This window comes from Nipponia nippon, unplaced genomic scaffold (genome assembly GCF_047370975.1).
Source record: "Nipponia nippon isolate SJK-2023a ecotype South Korea unplaced genomic scaffold, ASM4737097v1 scaffold_4, whole genome shotgun sequence".
In the NCBI taxonomy this organism is placed as follows: domain Eukaryota; kingdom Metazoa; phylum Chordata; class Aves; order Pelecaniformes; family Threskiornithidae; genus Nipponia; species Nipponia nippon.
The window spans coordinates 48720008-48742533 of NW_028262358.1; the positions used below are offsets into that span (position 1 = coordinate 48720008).

Here is a 22526-nt window from a genome sequence, read left to right on the forward strand (position 1 = left end):
CAGGAGCTCCCTGAGTCCTGACTCCTGACCCATACTCTACTGCCTGCTGCATGCCCCTGAGGGTGCTTACTAGTTAACTTTTACTAGCCGAAGGTGCAGGAGGATGGATGTGTATTTGCTTTTTAAAGCAAAATGGATGCTGTTTGAGGCTTACTGCTATGAATATGCTCTGAATCTCAAATAACAGAAATATGCTAGAGCTGAGGAATTAGCAGTCTGAAAAGGACTGATGTGCTCTGTCTGCTCAGCTGCACAATCAGAGGAAATTATCCTTGCATCTGTGGTGGGCATGTAAGTGTCTTCCAAAAGGGTCTTCTAAATACCTCTGTGTGATATGAGAGTATAGGGCTCAGGAAACTATTGCATAAGAACTGGGTTTTTTTTCTCCCCAGTTTAGTCAGTTTTGGTATGTTAGAACAATGGGAAAATGTGATTTCTTAGTGCCTGTGACAGCGCACTTGTCAAGTTGCTGGATGTCTCTGCAAAACAGCTGGCACTGCTTTTATATCGAGTCTACTTTCTCCTGTAGCTTTCTATAGTTGCTAAGTTTTTTTTCTTGTGAGAGGATATGTGGCTTTCTGTAAAGAGAAGCTTTTCTTGTTTTGTTTCTGTTAATGACTCAACTGTGGTGATCTTCAGGTTAAGTTGCTGCAGCTTTTGCATGCACTCTGGCTGATATGGTAGATAACACTGGAGACCTGATTCATTGCAGAGGATGCTGCACAGAATTCAGTATAGCTGATATCTTTTACCTGCAGTGCATTGGGCCTAATTCTGCACCTCTCATAGCACTTTTATAATAGCCCTGCAGTATAAAAGGCTATCCCCCTCCATTGCTCCCATGGGTACAAAGGCCAGAGGTAAGTGCAATCCACATGCTGTTAAGGATTGCTGTTCCTGTAGCTTGGTTGTGCCCTAGCTTTTGATGCACCCCTGAATTGTCTCTTTGCTAAGCAGTCCCACGGTGTCTGCTCCTGTAACAGTTCCCTGAGAGCTAGTGGGGGCTCGCGATTAGGAGAGAGTTGAAAGGAGCATGGCGAAGGAACAGAACTTTGCATGGGAAATGCTCAGGCTTGGTATTCGGGAAACTGAGTTAGACTGGAGTCGTCCCCATATTCTGTGGGGCTTCTGTGCTTGCTGTGGAAACGTGACACAGGGGAGTGGAGTTTGTCTGCAAAGAGTTAGTAGCTCAGCAGCCTTTGTGGGGACAAAGCCTCTGTGAAATAACTGATGTACATTCTTCCCACTTACCCTGTGCTTATGTTCTTTTTTTTACGTAGCCTGTTATCTGAGCTTAATGTGTATACTACGTTTGTATCAACTCTCAAAAAAAGCAAAACAGCTTGGAAACTTAGTAGAAAAGTCATCTTTGAATGACTGGGAAATCTGCAGCCCTGGCAGAGGAGTCTGAGGCAGAAAGTGATGTTTATGTGAAAGATGCTTGAAATATATAATCTCCTCTCTGAAGCTCTAACTTTTAAGAAAATATAGGTTTGGTTTTTTTTTTATTCAAAGACAATGTTTTTTTTTGGGGAGGCGGGTTTAGCTTTCTGATCCACTGAGTGATTTTTCTTGAGACAGTTTTTTGCCTAGTCGTGCTCATACCTTCAAGTGAGTGCATATTTCTTCATGAGTTCTGGCAGCACCTTGTGTTCATAGTGTTGGCTTTAGTTCTTTTCTGCACAGGTAGTACGCTAGGTCCTTTGTTTTAACTAGATTGTATGATGATAAATATCAGTTTCTTGTTCTGAAAATAGAGCTTTCTCCCAAATGGCTGGATGCTTAGAGGTTCCAAACAGGTACTTTTCTCTGCATGGACATCTGTCTGTCAGGGAAGTAATTGCCTCGTATGCTGTTGTCATTCAGATTATTTATCCTTTACTGAACTGCAAAGCTCATGATGTATTTTAGAGGGGGGAGAATAAGTTATCAGCTTCAGAAACAATTCATGAGTAACTTGTGCGAGCAAGTTGATTTCCTTCCAACGCCACTATTTCCTTTGCAGGTATCTTGAATAGTAGTTAGTAATATGCCTTTTTTTTTTTTCTTTAATTTATTGCTGTTCCATTTCCTGGCTGACTTTTTGACATATTTCTTTCAAAGCTTTGATCTGTTATACTCAATCTTTCTATCTTGATCTTCTTTAGAAAATAATCTTAAATTCTAGAAAACAATAAACTAATAGCATAGTTCAGTAAATTATGAATTCGCATGAAAATAAACTTACAGGTTAATTAATGTCAGGGCAGTATAAATGTTCTCAGTTGTCTTTGAGCCCTTTTACTTGTGCTGCCTCCTCTGCTAGTTTTCTTTTTTTTTTTTAATTTTAGGATTACAGTCTCTATTCTAATTCAGTGGTGGTTTGTGTATGATGAGTTTTATGACAAAAGCTTCAGGGCTGCCATACCTGACTTGTCACTGGCTATGAATTAACAGCCCAGATTCTTTCCTGATCCTTTTACTGGGGTGCCAGAAAGTTCTTCATGGATTTGATGGTACTTGAATGTGAGCATTTCAATACTTCAGCCTCCTAACGTTGCACCTGAGAAGAGTGGACTGTACAAGCTACAGAACTATCTTATAGAGGCTTCAATTTTTTTCTATTATTAATGTTCATGCATTTATTTAGCTATCTCTTTGGCTATACCTAGTTCTGTACATCCATCAGAAATGGACCTAAATTTGTAGTGCAATGTATACTGATATTCACAGGACTTGTTGGATAAACTGGGGCAGGCTGGGGAGGGAAGAAGAGAAGGAACTTCAACTACTGCAAGGTATTTAAGCATAGTCATCTTGCACACCTGCACTTAAAATTTAAGTATACATGTTACTGGAGGTAAGCTAAGTAAAGCTTGTAGAAGAATGTGAACATACGGAAACTAAAAAATAAAATAACCATGTAGGTTTGTTTATATCTGTTATATGCAGTATCATTTGAGTACTATCTGCGATTGTGGTACAGCAGGATGGCTACTTCTACCAAATTGCAAGTCCAGTCTAACTACTGCTGAAATTTAACAGTGACATGTCTACTCAGAGTAGTTGGCAACATGCCTGAAGGCTCAGAGCCTTAAATACCATTGATGCCTTTGTGCTTACCCAGAAATTTTGAGATGTGCAGACAGTAGAGTAATTGCTGGTCTTGAAATAAAGCAATGTTAAGTTCATCTATTTTTTTATAAGGCTCGTGAAAACTCAAATGAGAGGCAAGAATTACAGTAGCATGCTGCAAGCAAGAACACTTAGATGCTGTTGCTAGCTTTGTTCTGTTATTTTGGTTGAATGTTTCTGCATCCTGGGCCACAACATACTTAACTTTTAGCTTGTGGTGGTTGTACCGTTCTGAAATGAGACTTATGGGCAAAACTGTGAAAGAATAGTTCTTGTTGTTTTAAAGTTTTCCTCTTCTCCTCAACTCCCTACTTACTTTTTCATGTCTCTTCCCTAGGTGAAATTTGGGAACACAATGTAAGCAGCATCCTCCAAAATGCATTCAAAGTCAGGTCCTCTGAATGTTGTAAGGTTGTCTCGCTATGTGTTGCTGTTGCTGGATAGTCACTCTTTTGGTGTGCAGTGAACACAGATGCTGTAGGATTCCTGACTTGGCAAAATGTTTCTGTCAAAGTCCAAACAACTTTCTCCTGCCATCATTCAGTACTAAAGCCTTTCTAAAAAGACAGGTGAAACTGGAGTCCTTAACTACCATTTTGTTTCTCTTAAGGTGCAGCCTATTTTGGAAAAATTGTTTCTCTGGGCTTCGCTTTAAGGAGAAACTTCACTCCCCTGCTGAATCTAAGGCATCTTAAACTACCAATTTTTTTCATGTGTTTCCCCTTAAGGAAAAGCCTAGTGTCTGAGCATGGAGATTTTTCTTTCAAGTCTATTGCACCTTCTCCTTGCATTACACCAAAGGGATGTAGTTTTGAAAAATGGCACTACTTTTTCTTCACCAGAATGACTTTGACCTCTCTTTCCTAACTACTCAAGTTTTCTCCTGTCCTCTGGCATCATCCCTGCATTCTTTGCCTTGTTTTAAAGTGATTTCCCATTTGTTTTGTCTGTATCCAAGATTCAGCACTGTAGCTAACAGCAAAGCACACATGCTGTTCACCTTCTGCTGCAGGCACAAGCCATCCTTCCTGGTAGTAGCTGCTCCAGTATTCTGAAAGTCATTCAGGCCAAGTTAATTTTTCTCCCTGTTTTGCCAGTGTGATCTCTGTCTTTGCCTTTTCACTTTAATTCATGTTGTCTTCTGTTTCTTGAATTGCATCCCCTTGAACGTGTGAGTATCAAGTGTCTGTGTAGCAGGTATATCCCATAAAGAAATACGTTTTCTGCACACGCAGCTGTGTGGGGTTTTTTGCTTGCCATACTGAGTCCAGTAGGTATTAGCACTGACGTGTTCCATCTTTTTTTGTAGTTTTCCAGGGTGATGCAGCAGCATCTTCCAGCAGTCGCTGCTGACCTTCAGAAATTATTTTTAAAAGGGAGAAACATGCAAGTATTCAGTTTTCAAACTCTCAGGAAGTAAAAACTGCAAACTTGGCACAAATCTTTTTTCAATGACTTCTGGTGCTACTATATAAAGGAAGATATGAGTCATGCAAAGAAGGTACCCTCCTGTACATTTCCAGATATCATGCAGGCATAACTCTTCCTTTGTTTGGGGTTTTTCTTGTCTATTTTAAGCTTGATGCAGGCTACTGAACTGAGTGAGCCTTGAAGGAAATATAAGCCTATATGCTATTTTTTCTTGAGAGTAATAAAGCCACACTCTAGTGGGGTAGGTGTAGAGATACTATACCTATTTCTTACTAGCAGTTGTATCAGCTCAGCACTACATAATTTAACCTGTAAAAGTAACTCCGAGATGCATCTTCATTTTCAGCTCCTGGATGGGCATGTCTGTATTTCATCTCGAACTGGTTTCCTGTACCAAGCAGAGTAATATTCCGTCAAGAACACTACAAATTGTTATTGACACTGCATTTGTAACCTAGCATATAAACTAGGATTTATACTTTCTAAGAGAGTACTGAGTGCTATATTTCTAAGACTGGACTAATTTCCAGAAGATGCCCTCAGAGGTGAGGAATGATAAGATGTGGCTGTGAAGTCCATGTTAGATCTCAAGTGATGCTCTGTATGGAAGTCATGGGATCGTTCTTTTGGCCCAAGGGCAAACAGTAAGTTCCTTAGGAAGACCTGTGTCAGACAAACAGTCCCAAAGGGTAAGGCTGGGGTAGAGGGTGTAAAAGAAATGCAAGACTTATTTTACTAGCTCTAATCCAGGATGCACCTTTCCTCGTCGGAATTCCTGGTGATAGTTAAATGAGATTTGGAGCACAGATCATATATTTTATATTTGATCTGACTCCCCCCCTTAATAAATTTTGGTTTTAATTACATTGTTTCAACCTTTGACTAGAGTGAAGTCAGCCCACCATGACATGTTCTTAAAAGAAAAACAGCTTTCTGGCCAATTGGGAACTGAATTCTTTTCCACAGGAAACGATTTCCCTTCAGCTCCGCTCACAGGTTTGCGGGAGCAGTGCTGTTCCCAGAGCAAACAGTAAAGCCCCTTTCATGTAGGTATCAGGTCATGCTCAACAAGATCTCTAAAAAGTCTGTGGGCTGGGATGCACGTTAGGATTAGGGAACAGAAAGTTGCAAGTGTGCCTTCCTTACTTTGTTTTTTCATTATTATGTTGAAATCAGGGATATTTATGCAGCCTTTATAACTTATAGGGAAGTAGGCAGTGTTGAGGGAAAAGCAAATCTTAATATGTCTTTAATGGCCATCTCACAAGGAAGTGAGTCTTAAAATGGATTGCCAGTGCTTTTCTACATTACAACACTAGAATCCAATAGACGTGGAAATGTTATAAAAAAAAAAAATACAATACGTGTCTCTAGCTTGAGCTGTGGTTAGTTTTCTGTTCTTTTACTATAAAATTTTATCTTGAAGTTTCTTGCTTTGCTCACAGCTCTTGGGATTCAGGTATTTCTGAGCTCTGCTTTCAGAGAATTAAATTGTAGCAGGAGCTGTACGATTGTATAATATCATTCTCCCCCCCGACTTTTGTTAAATAACAAAGGAACAATGAATGGACTTCATTGTGGCTTTTTACTTATCTCTTTGGAATTTGGACTTGCCTTGGTGTTTTTTTTCTGTGCTAGATTATTTATTCCCCTCCCCAGTAGGCTGCACTACACTTCTTATTTCTGAAAAACTGTCTCACTAAAAAACCTACAGACATCTTAACATATGTTTCTTTTCTAAGTGATCATTTTTCTGTTCTCAATCCTTTGCTTGATGTTGTTTGAAATGAGCCTTCACAAACTAAGTGACAGACTTGTATGAAAGTTTCTCTCATCCCAAACTAGTTTAAAATTCTGTTGGATGTTCTCCGCATTGTAACTATATAAATATATTGTAAGTCACTCGAGCCACAGGACTAGGAAGTGAATCTAGATTTTCAAAACAAAGCTCTTGTATGAGCTTCCTCATTTGGTGTAGTTCTTAGACATTAGCTGCAAGGTGTTGGTGCTGTATTTCTGTGGAAGGCTGATGCAGCAAGCAAATAACTCTGTGGTGTTTTTTTAATAGTAGAATGTTGATAGGATCTCGTTCCCTTTTATTCTCCCCTTCCTATCCTGCCTTCTTTTGATACTCATACTGTTTTCCTCCTCCCTCAAGGATAAAAGAAAAGCCCTGTTTAAAAAAAAAAAAGCTTTCTCAGCTGCTTGCTCAAATAGAAGCAACTTGCAAGTCTGGAAAATAAAGGTGCATTTACATAGACTGAAATGGCTAAGTGTCTGTCTGCTACAGACACTCTGGCTTTTCCTTAAGCTTTTTAATAAAAAGGAAAATGAATGCTTAAATTTCATCTCAAGGGGATTATCTCTGGAGGCTTTAACAGAATGTGTTGTTCAGCTCTGAAAATCAAGGAAATCTTGCAGCCATGGGAGTCCTTTTTGTTGTTTTGTTGCCTCTTCCCCAGAGAACAGCTAGTTAACATGGGAAGGCATCCACTGAGTCTGGTGGGAGACAGTAATCTTGGTACAAGGCTAAACTATTGTAATCAGAAGGAAAACTAAAATGTCTAAAAATAATTTTTTGACACTTACTGCTTCATGGAATAGCAGCTGGTTTTGTTTAACAGAAGATGATAGAAGGTGTGTCATTGTGCAGGGAAAAATGAGAGATTCATGAAAGCATTAAAGTGCATATCAATTTGAAGAGCTGTGGATTGCCATGGCCTTGTGTACCTATGTATGTATGCATTCATAAGCAGTATTGCGAGTAGGTAGAATTGTACGCTGACAATTTAACCTTTTGTATTGATTTTTCTGAATCGCCTTACTGGATGGAATTGCAAACATCTTCATTTGGGAGAGAACTAGCAACTCAAGTGCACCTGGGGGACAACATCTAGTTATGAAAACAACCTTCCCTGCATAGGTGAAGAAAATGTGTAGCAGCAGTAACAGGAGGGTGGAAAAAAAATGAAAATCAACCAAAAAAAAACCCCAAACCCCAACAAACCTTAGAAGTTCCTTTATTTTTCTCTAGAAGTCCAATAATTTTCTAGTCTCATATTTTGGCAAAAGCTATCTCTTCAATATTTCAGTTTTTGGGGTAATAATATGCTGCATTAGTCACTGAATGACACACTACCTCTGTAGGATAGCTGAAGATGCCAGCAAGAACTGTTGATTACGAAGAAATTTCAGAAGAAACAGTGGTGTTAAACCTAAGGAAGTTTTTTCTTTGTTTTGGTCTTTGCCTTCCTGTTTGATGTTGGAATAGAGTGCAGGTTTAACTTTTTCACCTTGAATGGCCTTCTGGTTTATCACATCTAATTTTACATCAAAAGAACATTTTAAATAACCTTGTCCTATTAAAAGTTACAGCTAAACTCTCCAACTTAATATCTGACTGTAGCGAGAAACACCAACTCAAGTGCAGAAAGCAACCTGCTTGATTCAATGAGAAACCCTGCTTCTACAGATGCTTATGCATCTGTGTTTGCCCACTTAAATAAATCCAGGCTAACATAAACCTATGATTTTCCCTAGCTGCTAAACAGAGTACTTGCTGCCAATGTTTTCCTATTACTGAACATTTCTGAGGGGGCAAATAGTCAACTGCTGCAGATGATGAAGTTGGTTACCCAAGACGGATGTCTGTCTCAGTCCTTATGTATAAGTGTTCCACTAAGAATGTAATGATGACAACTGTTTGCTAAGGGCTTTTATTACTTCAGTGCACAACAGGTGCAGCTGGTGTTTGTCAAGTCTCTGTGTTGAAAAGCTTAGAATTTAATTTTTGGCAAGTTGCAGTGGAAGAGGTGACAATATAGGATGGAAAGGTTAAGGAAAGTGGAACAAACCGATGTTATTAAGGTTATGTAGTTACTTAATTTAAAAGAAAGTAAAGAGGGTAAGAATCTTCTAGTACTTTCTCCTCCCCCCCCCCCCATTTTGGGGGAAGAGCTTGCTTGGGAAGCTGGTTCCTGAACTGAGTAACACCAGTCTATATCAATGGACCTTGAACAAAAAACTTTACTAAAGCATTTCCAGATTTTCCTCCTCCTCAGTCCACTATGTGCACGACTTTGTTAGGATGAAATGGAAAGAGAAGTCTTTCTGATTATTTCATACTCAGCGTTCAAAACTTAAAGCTTTTACTCACAATATTAATCAAAATTTTGCATGATCATGAAATGTAAGACACTCCAATCAGATACTAGGGAAATAAAAAGTGAGAAAACATGTCAAAGTTGTTGAATCTTAGCGTTTTCAGAAAATTCTTGTAAACATTCAATTTTTTTGCTGTCAACTTTTGTCAGGAGAACAGAGATTCAGTGGGATAATAAAATCTCAACTTAAAGCTACCATGGAGAAAATAAGAAAGCAAATGTATAGTCACAGTCCCTGATGGAAACTTTACACAATCTCCTTATGTGACTAGGCAGCAACACGTCATGAGTGTTTTATGAGCTCTCCCATTAGACTTCAGCATGCTTGTTTCTGTTTCTGATGAAGGTACATGCAGTTCTTGGGTCTCAAGTGGCATGCTGTTTTTGGTATGCTAGGAAAAAAAGTAATCTCTTGTTTATCTGTTAACATCTGATCCAACTGCTTATTCAATATTAGCAGTAATGAACAGCAGTTACTCAGTATGCTCTGTGTGTGCATGTATGTGAATATCAAAGCTGCTCTGCAGTTCGGTGCCTATCTTTAGGAGAGAGGTTGAAAGAGCATAACAGATGTTCCCCTCAAACAGCTCTGAAGCTATCAAGGTTGCATTAGCAACCAGCCTCATGGATTGCAAAGGTGCAAAACGCAAACAGCCTGCTGAATAAAATATGCCTGAGTCCTGGTTTTGGCTATTGTTTCCATGGCAGCATGAAGTACTGTGGCCTAATGCAGCTGAGCAAACTGGCCTCCTCAATCCCAGCTAATGACTCTCGTGCACCCTTGCCAAGGGAGTGAGAGGGAGAAGCCTCCCCACCCAGGCTTACTGGGCAGCAGTGCCTCTCATGGAAACAGCTAGAGTTTATAGAAATTAATTTAAAGGTTGTCAGAGAGAAGTGGGGAAGACAGTAAGAAGAAGGCAGAAGAGCTATCAGAGAGGATAGGTGGCTGACGCTAAGTGTCTGGTCAAAAAGGCATGGGAGTGGGAGAAAAAGGTGGGAAGGAGAGATCTTGGCAAGAGTCTTCAGAGGACTGAGCTGGAAAAAGAAAGCAGGGTCACTCGAGAGGATGGATGTCTGTTTTGGGGAAAGCGAACAGGGAGGTAGGAGGGAGAATCCGTAAGCTGTTGTAAGGTGCCTGGGTCAGGTGGTGGCCGTTCATGTAACCTTACTGTGAGCTTTCCTTCCTCAGGGGCAGATGCCCAGGCAGGATGCAAACAGAGAAGGGAAGCTAAGGCTTTTTCTCACTATTGTGTTACAAGCCCTCCCAACCTGCGTCAATCCAGAAGGATCTATTTACATATATTTTTAATTAAGAAGTTTAGTCTGGAATCCTACAAGCCGATTTGAGAATCAGTGTTTACAGATGAGTGATTTTTTTTTTTTATTTTTCCTCTTAAGTTCCCAGTGAAAGGCTTGTGAAGGGAAAAAAATACTTTGTTTTGTAACTCAAGATAAAGTAACATTTTAGATGTGGGAGAAGTGCTTGCGATGAAGTTCATAGTCTTCAAGGTGCTGTTAAATTGAGACTAGCATAATTTGAAATACCACATAATTTTGGCATGAAGGTTATCTTGTGGCATGAAGGTTATCTTGTGTGAACTGTATTATAGTAACTTAATGTATGATAAGATAACTAAGTCTGCCTGTTTGAGAAGAGTCTCCAAATAAAGCATATTGGACCTTTTATTACTAGTAGAAAACACCTAAAGCTTATACACCTTTGCAAATAACTAAAATGTAAGCTGAAAGTGACTTATAGCTGTAGACAGTTAGTTGGAGGTCAGCAATGGGATAACGTTTCACATTAACTGAATTGAATGATGGATGAGTACAAAAACATATAAAATCCGTTAATTCCTTTTAAGCCTCCACTAATCTATGTGATTGTGGATAATCCTTTGGGATGGTACCAAAATCAGTATGTGGAGTGTAGTCATAAGCACGATGTTCAGCTCTGTAGCATTGCTTGTAGCCCACTGGTGCTTTTCAAAAACTGTATTGCACATAATTTTCTTCTCTTTGACCAAAATACAAGTGTCTCGTACATTTAGAAGTGTCCCAATCATTCTCTTCCTTCTTGTCCTCTGCCTTAGGTTTCCTCAAGAAACTTACATTGGATGGTGCAAAGAACACAAACATGTTTTTCCAAGTGATCTAAAGACACAGGTTTATTTAGGTTGTGTTTAGTCAAGAATGGAGACATTGAAAACAGGAAGGTTCCTGACCTGCTGGGAAAAAAACAAATTAACACCTGCATGTTCATCATCTCTCCTCACAAGTCACGTGCTCGGGCTGTTTACTTCAGGCTTAATGTTCTTTACCAAAACTACCAAAGATTAATAATGTACTGTCTGCTCAAAGGACCATTTGACCTACCATGGTTTCCTCTCATTCCTTCCTTTTCCACCCCTGCCACTTAAAAGTATTTCTCAAGACAAACAAGCTAGCTGAAAAATCCAAACCCTCAGCTTAGAGCAAGGAATTAAAAGATGTCTCGGTTATGCCTAGGCAAGTTGATCTCTCTTGTTACATGCATGTGTCATTCTTCCTTCACTGATCTCTGGGTTTAATAGTGAGTTTTGTTTTCAAAAGATGGAGATGTACTTCAAAGCAGACTTGAATCTGTGACACTGGAAAATGAAGAAGGGGTGTGGATATGGGGAGAGTGTCCTTACAGTTGAAATATTACATGCGTCATTAGGAATACAATTTAATTGGAAATCAGCTTTGTTTACAGCTTAACTTCATAAGCTTTTACTTACTCTTTGCAGCCCTGATTTCTGAGCAAATAACTCCTTCTAAGCTTCAGCAGCATTACCACTGTAACTTGTTCAGACAGATGGTGTGCTATTAAATCCACCTGACTGCCTCATCAACAGTGAGAGTAGGCATGAAGGGTTTAGCTGATATTAGGGGGGGGAGAAAACCCTAGCATTAATACTAAAAGAAATGATGCAGCATTGTTCACGACAGCCCTGACCAGTGGTAGTGGGAACTCCTGAAAGTCTTGCCTAGGTTTTTTTTTTTTTTTATTAGATGGTTCTTTCACTTCACTGTTGTTCTCATGGTCTCATTCTGGACTTTTGATTGTTTCAGCTTTATTTTCATCTAGTGTAATATATTAAACCTTGCACTTAAAGATAATTAAAGGCTTTTAATTGGAAGGAATGGCTATCTAAATATGATATCAATTATAGTAAGATGTCTTATTGAGCAAATTAAGAGCAGCAATTTAAAACAAGAAAAAAGCATTGATCTTGTATATATGAATAATTTGCAATGGTTCATGCAGGTTGCTGAATCACTTACTGAAGGACTTTGGTTTTGGTAACAACTGATCTATCAGAAAAGGCCATAGCAATTAATCACTGCCCTTTCTAGACTTGTCAAGAGCGCTTTAAATCAAACATAAAAATGAAGAAGGAAAAAAACCAAAACCCAAAGTATTAGTCTATTCAGTCTTACCAAAAGTGTAATATTAACTTGGTGAGTCTTGCTTAGTTCATGGTTTTCCCCTTCTGTATGTGACTGTTGATATTTACCTGGGAAGCAACTAGCCCTGCTACAAGTTCTGTCAGCAGTGGCGAGGGGTTTTTGTTTTGGTTCCTTTTTGTCTTTGTTCTACTGGAGTTCAGTAGTATGAGGAGAAATAATTGCACAGTATACACTTCTGACAGTCTGAGAGTTTGCTTGTGTTTTTCTGTGGAACTAGTGATTTAGGATCCTCTTTCTATTGACTGATCACTGTTGCCTTCTACAGCATGTGGAAGTACATAGAGCATGTTTGATCCAAGCCAAACTCAAGACACCAAGTTCTGCAGACTTACAGGATTTAAAATCAAATGCAGAGGAGCTTTTAAGTCTGTGTTTCGTTCTCTCAAACTAAGAATGAATGTGCTTCTTGCATCTACATGTGTATCAGTTATTTCTGTCTGGTTGCTCTCGAAACTGCTTTTACTTTTAATTATGACAGAGATGAACCATACTTTTCTTGCTTGCAAAAGACTCAAGTTTCATAATTCATTTTGAGCTAAGCCATTTTTGGGGACCTACTGATGTATGGTAATATGTGATAAGAAAATAAAGATCAAAAGCAAGTGGCATGCCATGGGAGAAAGAGTGGAAAGTGCTTAGCCTTCCTTACTTTGTTTTATTAAATGAATAAACCTCACACTTTTCATGGGAAAATTCCTGCCACTTTCCCATGATCACTTAATACGTTAAGTGGGAAAGCGGAGTAGAGGACTTTAAAAACTGGATGATCAAACACAGTGCCATATGAAAAATACAGGAGGGCTTACAGGGATACTATTACAGGATACGAGCCCCAGAAGCAGAAAAATTAAGACCAGCTATTCCTATGAATTTAGAAATTCATGTTCTAAGTAATAGCTGGTGGTAAAAAAAAAAGGATCAGACTATGTCTCCAAACACATATGATTTTGTAGCCTTTTCAATCTATTCCAAAGATTAGTTCTCTATCCATTTCCCCATACCTCTAACTCACCTATTTGGTTCTGTTATTGAGGTTCACATGCATAAAATGTTTGCTATAGATCTCAGCAGTGATAGTTCTGATGCACTTAAATAGCTTCTGTGATTTTCCCATAGTCTGTTTCACCCTTAATTTCATTTATTAGAACACTAGCTCCCTCCATCACTCTCCATTACTTACTTTTCTTCTCTCTCAATTGCATGGTTGAGAATGCTGATAATACATGTTATTAACTCCCTGACCCTGGGCTTGTGATGTGTAGAGAAGTTATTAAGGGTTTGAGGTATTAACGATCAGAGCTGATGACAAGCTTTCTAAGCATGTTGCTGACCTGATGTACAAGGTTAATGTAACTGATCTATTTGATGATGACCAATAACATTATTTGCTGAGTAAACTTCCAAGAATCTAATTGGCTATTACAGATAGATAAAATGAGTGTGAGAATACCTAATTCGTATTAGTTTAAGAAGATGGCCATGAAAAATGGTCTTGTAGATGTTGCACTATTTAACAGCTCTTAGTTTTGGGCTTAATGTCAGACGTGATTGTAAAAGCCTCTGTTCTCCTACCTGGTTAATATTTCTAAACACTCTCTCACATGGTGTTAATAATAGATTATTACAGCTAAATCTTTGAAAGAAACTGTATTAAAAATTTTGCAGTGGTGACTCTTTTATATCCCTTCTTATGCAGTTAAAGACAAATATCAAAGGAATTCAGTAGTTTTAGTGTGGTCCAAAGGATCAGACACTTGTTCAAATGCTTATGTTCCTCTTTGGGATTGAAACATGTTTTATGTATGGCTGGAGAAGAGATTACAGTTTAGTTTCCGCTGAATGAATATGGTATACATCCACCAAAATTGCTATGTGATCCAAATCAACATGAATTAGTGTGGATGATAGGAGGATTTACTTCATAATCCCATTACTGCTCTTAAATAAAACAGTACTGCAGGTATAGTAATGGGAGCAGTGAATCAGTGTTTTCTAATCTCAGGGAATGAATATTATGATGTAATTAGTGCATCCCTACCTTTCTTAGCAATAAGATCGTTGTTTTTCACAGGCTAACCTGGGCAGAATTGTCATAACTTGTATCCTTTGGTCTCCTTTTCTTAGCAGCTAATTTGTATTGTACAAAATTAAATGTGGATTGATGTCTAGATTGTTCATGTGCATAATGATTTGGATTGACTTGTTTATTCCCTGAATTCTCTTAACTGGCTCATTTTGATATAACCTTTTTTCAGTTACTGATCTGAGTAGTTCAGGAGATGGCTGAACACTCTACAATTTTCCACTTCAGAAATGACAGTGCAGCAGCTGGAGTGAAAATGTTCATACATACAATCTTCAGTTTGCATAAATCAAAAGGGTGACACTGATGTATTGCAGCTTGGGATCTAGGCCATCAGAGATAATGTACAATGAATTAAATTTGAATTTTGATTGAAGTGTGCCTTAAGATTAATTTGTGCAAAAGATGTTATTTATGGAATAAATAATACTACAACTATGCAGAGCTAGAAGTATTGGTTAGGTAGACTGTTTTCTAAACAGAGTTACTAGCCAGCCAATGGGAAGTGTAAGTTGTGGAATTTTTGTTTTTAACATTAAAAAAAAAAAGTTCTTTCTTGAGATGCTGTTTCTTTCCGTTGTTGAATTTTGTGGAGTTTCATAAGCCGCTTAATTCTACTTCCAAGCTCCGTGGACTTGATTTCACTTCCTGTAGCAAAGCCAAGCCCTGCAAGGTGATGAGAGAAGTCCTGGCAGAACTGTTCCTCTTGCCAGTTTTTTAAGACTGAGTACTAGCTGAGAACTTTACACGGTTTTCCCTTTTTTTTTTTTTTGCCCTAATTTTCTTCATTTGCAGAGCAAGCTCTTATTTCTGGAATTGCTATACTCTTCCTTTGCAAGGAACAAGTGCTTTGGAGCCTGGTGCATTGCTGTTGGGAAATGACAACCTCCATGTCTGACTTTCATATTTGTTTTCCATGCACTTCCAAGAGTTCATCAATCTCTGTCAGCAGATTATGTGGTGGGACTCTCGCTTTTATGTCCCTACTTACTTAGGATGCACCTAGAATAAAGCAGTGGTGCTTTTGTTATTTATTTTGAAAAGCACTCTCAGGGAACAATCTCCTTGAAAAGCTTTATGCTAGCAGATTGAGTAAACACTAAGGAATATGATATTTGGCTAACATAAGCATTTCAGCTCAGAAGAGAAAAAGAAGTGGGCTTGAAGTGCCAACGGTAGAGAGATTTTAGGAAAAAGGTAAATATTTCTTGTTTTCCAGACTTCTGCTACTAGAATAAGCATGCATGATTATTTTAAATAAACCAAATGCCTATACGCAGAGACTTGTTCTGCTATGATTTCCTCTTTTACCTTGTACATTTCAGCCTAATGCTTTGTGCTAACTAAACCTTTCAAATATGTGTGAAGAGACAAAATATAAATGATGAAATCTTCTACCTCATTCTTCTGAAATGTGCTGCATCAGTTCACTTAACCGTTCAGCTGCCATGAGAAGCAGCTTTTCCCTGATAAGTGGCAAAAGTTCTTTACTAAGAAGTGCTGAGATGTTGTTGATTCATTTATGGATGGATTGGTTGATTTGAACGAACTTTTCTTCTATTACCATAGATGCTCAGAATGTAGTAGACTTATTAGCCATCACTGCCCTTTTCAGAACTTTGCTTCCACATTTTTTTATCATTTAAAATAGCAAATAAGAATTGTGATTCTGTCATCCTAGAATGATTTTTTTTTTTTTTTGATACAGCTGCTAAAATAGGGGCTGCATAATGTCACAGAACTGCACTATGTTTTTACTTCATTAACAAGCAAAAGGTCATGAGGGAGAATACAGAAAACTGCAGTCGGGTTGTGTTTATATTCCCTCTTTTCTCCTTGGATATTTGCACCAATTTGAAAGTTGCTGTTTCTTTGTAAGAGCATCTCTTAGATCATTTTTCTTAAACGCTGTTGTGAACGGTATGGATACTCTGCTGTTTTTTGGTATTTCCTTGAAACAGTGTAATATTTTTTGGGGGGAATAAGTGTCTTTCAAGCTTCCATCGCAATGCATAATGTACCAACATTTCTGAGGTACCAACAGTAGATCTAATACAATTATCAGGTTCTTTGGACCTTAGCATTTCACTGTTAATTTTGTCATCTTTCTTCTTCAATTACACTACATCCGTTTTATTATTGCGTCATCAATAAGATAGGACTCTTCTCTCTGTTTTAAATGTATAACCATTCTGAGGAATTTAATTTTGGCTACAGACTTTCTTAATCACAAACCTTCATCTAATCCTTATTTTCTGTAAGCCAAAACAATAGCTTTTTTCATACAGGTTGCCTGTATCATGTGCTTTGTAATTAACATACATCATTGAACACATCAGCAAATTTGTAAGAGGGGAGCTCAAAAGGAGGGTGGAGTATTATAACGTTAACCTGGTAAATGAGTTGTGTGGCAATGCTTTTTTTTTTTTGAATGATTTCATGGGACCCTTTAATTATTCAAATACTCAAAATCAATTTTTTTTTGAGGAAAACATTGTTAAATAAGCTAATGTCTTTTAAAAAATTGTTTTCCTTTCACTATATTTGAATAGTACATGAAAAAAGGTCTTGGCTACAATGGGCATGTAAGCCATTGTTATGGATGTCACTATCCAGCTTTCAGAGCGAGTTGACATAACTTCCAAATCAAATGTCAGTGATCATTTCTTTTCGTGTTGTCTTAGAAGTACAGAAAAGTTAAGATATTATACTGCTGTTAGCACTGTGGAAAAACAAACAGAAGTGGAACAGAATAAAACATTATTAATAAAAAAAATTATTTGTCTGCAGATAATCTTTGGTAATTTGTTTTTCCAAGTTAAATTTCCTGTTTAAAACCTAATTTTGCTAAATATTTTTCCTAGTAAGTTTTCTCAGACTTTTCAAATCATAACTGTGAGTCAGAACTATCAAAAAGTTATGACAAATACCTACTACAATAATTTTTTTATTAGCTGATGTACCTGACAAGCTAAAGAGTGTCTATGGTAACTGTTGAGGATAATGAGGTGTCTCTTCTCTTGTTCTTTAAAAGTTTTGGTAGTTATTTATTTTGGTGTAATATGTATTTCTCACTTGCTAGCAGTTTTTATTTGGAATTTAAGAAATGCAAATCTGATAGTGTTGAACTTTTAGATCCATTTTCCCCTTGGTGGTGATACATGCTTTTAAACTGAGTGGCAGTAGTGATACACACCTATGATGATAAATGGTCTTTTATGAATGTGAAGTTTTCAAAGGTAGACATGCAGCAACTGCCAAATGCCTACTAAAGTTCATGACATGGTTGACAGCTCTTGAACACCATTGTATCTCGTCTCATTGATGCTTTTTACAGCCTTTCTCTTTGCAGGCCTCTTACTTTTGACATCAGGACACACACCTGGTGTTGAAAGATTCCAGGTTTCACTAACTTCTTCACTAGGAGAGCTGTGTATATGTTTTGTGACATGGGACATTCTGAAAGGCCCTAAAATGAATGTACCCAAGTACATCTATAAGAATGCTTAGCAGTACCCTCAGAAAACTAGTGTATGCCAAAGCTACCGCTGGTTTGGGCAATCAATCAACTGCTTGTTATTAAAGCTGGGAAGTTCTGCAGAAGCTGGGGGGAGAAAGGCAGAAAGAGAAATCTTTACATACTTGTCCTGTTTGTTGTGCTGCTTCCCCACATATGTTGTACTAGCGCCTCTAAGGCAGATGCTGGCCTAGTTGGTCTGACCCAGGATGTCTGTTTGCTCTTGTGCCTCCATCATATTTGAAAATCACATGAGGCTCTCCTGACTCACTGGAACAGTTTTAAGTATAAGCCTGAGGGAGACATAACTAATGTAGCCTTTTTGAATAGCTTTTCATTAAGGTTGCTGCTGTTGCAATTTAAGTTCATTGCTGTTAGGCATGAATTCTGTTCAATGTGTACTGTAGTGATCTGTTGCTTCAGAGTTGACTCTACCCTGCAGGGCAGAAAAGTTCTTTCTTCTCTCCCCCTTCCCCCCCCCCTTTTTCCTCAGCTTGATGTGGCTTTGTTCTGATTCAAAATGGCATGAGACTTCTGCTTCTGTGGCAGAAATGCACCCACACAAGAGGTCTACATCCCCTATTTTCAAAAGTAACCATTATCCAGACTTTTTTACATTCCTATTTTTTGCTGTAATAGCTGTATTTGAAACCATAGCTATCTGTATCCTGCAGTCCTCAAGGAGGAATATTTATTCTATTAGTTGTAAAATCATATCCATTATGAATTTTGGTTTAGCATTATTAGCTGTAAGATAACTAGAAATTAATCCCTTCTCACTACCACTGTAATCCTTCCATTTGCTCTGTAATAGCTGCCTTTCAGACTAATATTGATCCATGTATTAAGACTGGCAGCATTTGCAAGTTTGAATTAGAAGTAATTGACATTTATGCCACGTGGTTTTTGATACTTTATTTCAGGCAAGCTATTTTAAAAAGCATTTCTACCTGAGGATGCCATAGAAAGAAAGAAAAAGGTCAGCTTTCATTACCTGTTCTCCTTGCCCATTGTGAATCTATGGTGTTGGTCAATGGGCTATTCTGTACCAGAAATTTTTCAAATTGTTTTGTGTATCACCATCTGAATTGAATAGATTGCTTGACTTTGCCTAAACAACATATGCAAGGGGTTTCCTTCAGAAAACAAAACATAAATCTTTCTGCCCTGTTACTGCTGCAATTTCATACAATGTTTGACAGTAGCAGTTATGCTCCTATTTCACTGTTTTGACTCAAAATGTAAGTTCAAGTTCCACGTTCGGCAGCAGGAGGTTTTTGCTCAGAGAGGCTTCTTGACTGTATTCTCACTGCACCCACCAAAGCACTTGCAGGACTGCTGGCATATTCTAGAATATCACCTGCAAGCCCATCAGCCACGCAGGCAGCGTGCCCTCAGCCCATGCTGAGGTTGCCCATACATCCACCTGTCCTTGTAGCAGTGCCTTGGTCCTCCTGGGAAGCCTCTTACCAATGGTCTGTGTCTCTGGAGCACCGGCTGCTGGCTGCCTGAGTGCTGTGGGTCCTCCCTGTTCAGAGTGGTCTTGTAGGGAGGTGGGGCTGCTGCTGGGTCTGCATGCAGCTGGTGTTTTTCCTGATGAATACCCCATCCAGCTCTGAGGGACGCAAGTGTGACATACTTGGGGATGCTGCCTGAGGCTTGCAGGCACTGTGATTTAATGTAGCTTTGATATCTGTAGGTTTAGGATCTGGGTCAAAGGGACTCTTTTCTTTTGAAAGCAGTTTATCTTGTGTAAACCTACCTTGCAGATGCCCAAGAACTCTTTATTCTGGATTAAGGTCTTGGGAGGAGTGGGGTGAGACGATCTTAAATTTGCATATCAGCTGTTTATATAATAGGCATCCAAGCTTTTACCTGTATGCTGAACTGTAACTGGCAAATGAGCTATTCGGTCTGTAGTTGTGAAAAACTAGCTCGTGTTTCTTTTAAACTAGCTCAACCATTCCTCCTATCTTGTTTTTCATACTTGTTGGTATGAGGGACAGTGTGGCAGCCTCACAGAGAGCACCTTCAGCTGGAGGGAGGAAAATGGATAACAACAAAGCTCCATCATTTCCTGCTATACTGAATTCACCTGTCTCATTCTTCTGTCACTTCATTAAACTTCTGTGGCAAAGCATGTCAATAGTTGCCTGATATGTTTGGGTCCCTAGGAAATCAAAAATGTGAGCTGATATTTCAAGACTTCTGCAGGATGACATGTAGCTGCCTTGCATTGCAATTCATCTGTCACCAACTCCATGGCGCTGTGCAGTAGGAGCAGGATCTCTGCAGTGTGAGCAGTGGGAAGGGATGGAGCAACTGGAAGTTCATAATACATGTGTCCAAACAGGCAGCTAAGCAGCTGGTGTTTATTAAGCATCCCTTAGGTAAACATACACCAGTGCTGACTGCTGGTGAAATGGGAAGAGGTTAAATTTAAAAACAAAAAAAAAAATCAATACAGACTTGAAGGGTTATCAGACAAGAATTTACCATTAAAAAACAACCTCTGAAACCAATAGTACCATATTGTAAATATTTAAATATACTGATTACAACCTCAGGTGCTAATTCTACACTCAAAGCAATTGAAATGAACAGAGAATGGTTCATAAGTTTTTAGGAACAAATGAAATTAGTGCCTGTCTGCATACCTGAGGCTATAGAGTTTATCTGAGTAATTCTACACAAGGATCAAAAATTTTTGGTTGAACCAGAGCATATTTCTTTAGAAAGAAGGCTTATTCTCAACTTACAGGCTTTAAAGATAGAAAAATGCATGTGTGCAAGAATACGCGACCTCTGGCTTATATGCAGCTTCATTTTCCAGCTAACATGCACATCCAGTTTGATTTATTGTTTCTCACCTTTTAATCTTTCTCCAGCTTCCTTAGGTCCTTTCTGTAATTCCAGAGATACTGACTTCTTCAAAAGTTACCTTTTAATTCACAAGCCCGCTGTTCTGCACCATCAGATCTGTCACTATCGGGTTCAAGCCTGGTTCCTGCTAGAACCTGGCACTTACTTGAATCTAGCACAGTTCCTCTGCATGTCACCAGAGCAGTCTACCCAGATCCTTCTGACTTGGTCCCACTGGCAACCCAGTAGTTTTACTTCAGAGTAACTTTTCTGCTCCTACTAAGCTGTCATGCTTACAAGTGACAAACATGACCCTTCCGCAAAATCTGCGTGCTTATCTGGCACCCGTCCGCAGAGTGCTTGGTGCCTTTCAAATACTGATTAAAACACTGCTATTATGACTTTGTATTTTCTCCACTATTTTTTCAGTGAAGTAGAAGCAAGCAAGCAAAGTTGGTTTAAAATTTTAAATAAAGGGAAAATAATCGTGTTTCTCGCCTACTTTTCCAACTTTTCCTTTTACTTTAAACCATGTTTCTGCACGATCACAGAGCACCAGTGAGAAGAGGAGGAAGATACAGTCACAGCTGGAGGGAAGTTTCAATTCCTAACAGGAGGCTGGTTTTGGCCCGTTGTTTAAAGGGCCTGAGAGAAGTGGAGACCATTTGGGGATCGGTCTAATATCTTTCTTGAGTTCATGGAGCTACTGTGTCATTTGAATGTCAGGCTTTCTTAGGGAGGAGACTGACTTCCCCCCCCCGTAGTCAGTCTGTTGGGTAGCTGCTGGAGAGATGGAGATTGCCTCATTACTCACTGCTGTGCCAGGGTGCTCCCATAATCTCTATTTTGGTATTCTGCAAGTTTTGGTACTTGCCAGACCTCTGTGTGGAGTGATTTGGGATGCTAAACCAGATGACTTTACAAAAGTCAAATCAACAGGTTTTTTTTTTCCAGTTTATCTCCCTGAAATAACTCCGTGTGATGCTAGAGCCTGCACACACACAAAAGCCATCTGTATTGAGTAAGACTGTTGTGTATACGTGCAGGCAAACTCACTTAGAAATATAGCATGTGATTTGCCAGTGTTTATTTTGTATTAACAAACAATTAAAACCCATCTGTTCTTTCTCAGTTTACATACCTGTGGAATTAAATCTCTTCAAGGTACAACAGTCAGGTCTTCTTTCATTTCTCTGGTCATCAGTGGTCTCAGATTCATTTTTTGCAATTGCCTACACTTTGTCTAATGGACATGTTGAAGCTAGTATGATTCTAGGTAGGTGTATCTCTGTTTCTGAGATCTCTGAACAGAATTTAAAACAAAACCAAACCACCCTGTGCCTGTTAGCTGCCATGTGAATTGGTGTATTTTCTGCCCATGTTATTTCTTCCCTCTCTAGCCTTTTGTTTGTGGCTTTCATATTACAAGTTGTCTAGGGGAATGAGTTATTTTTATTTTGTTAAACTGGTGTTCCTGTCAGATAAGCGTTTAACAGTAATGGTGTTACTAACTGGGTGATTTTAAGTGGAGTGATGTTTGCTTGTTAGTGATAGGAACCATTGTTCTGAATCTTACCTTACTCAGGTTTGCCAGGCAGATGTTCAGAGCTCGCAAAGTCACTTGTACCGTTCAGCTTCCAAAGGTGGTGGAGGAAAAAGATTTACAGTTTTGATTCAGAAACAGAGGAATTTAGCTCCTTATCTCAGTATTTATCCTTCATTTTCATGTTTTCTAGCATTATCTTTAAAACCTCAGCTGCTAGAGTTGTGCTAATCCATTAGAAATGTGTCTTTAATTTATCTTTTCAAAGCAAAATGTCTACTTGCCCTTCTAGAAGAAGCCTTGAAAGTGTGAATCAGG

At 38.7% G+C, this 22526-nt stretch overlaps 1 protein-coding gene across 3 annotated transcripts in view; it reads left to right on the top strand.

Annotated features, from left to right (window-relative positions):
- Positions 1 to 22526, top strand: part of RPS6KA2 (ribosomal protein S6 kinase A2) — a 313952-nt gene that overhangs the window by 53737 nt on the left and 237689 nt on the right. The gene's annotated exons all lie outside the window — the stretch shown is intronic.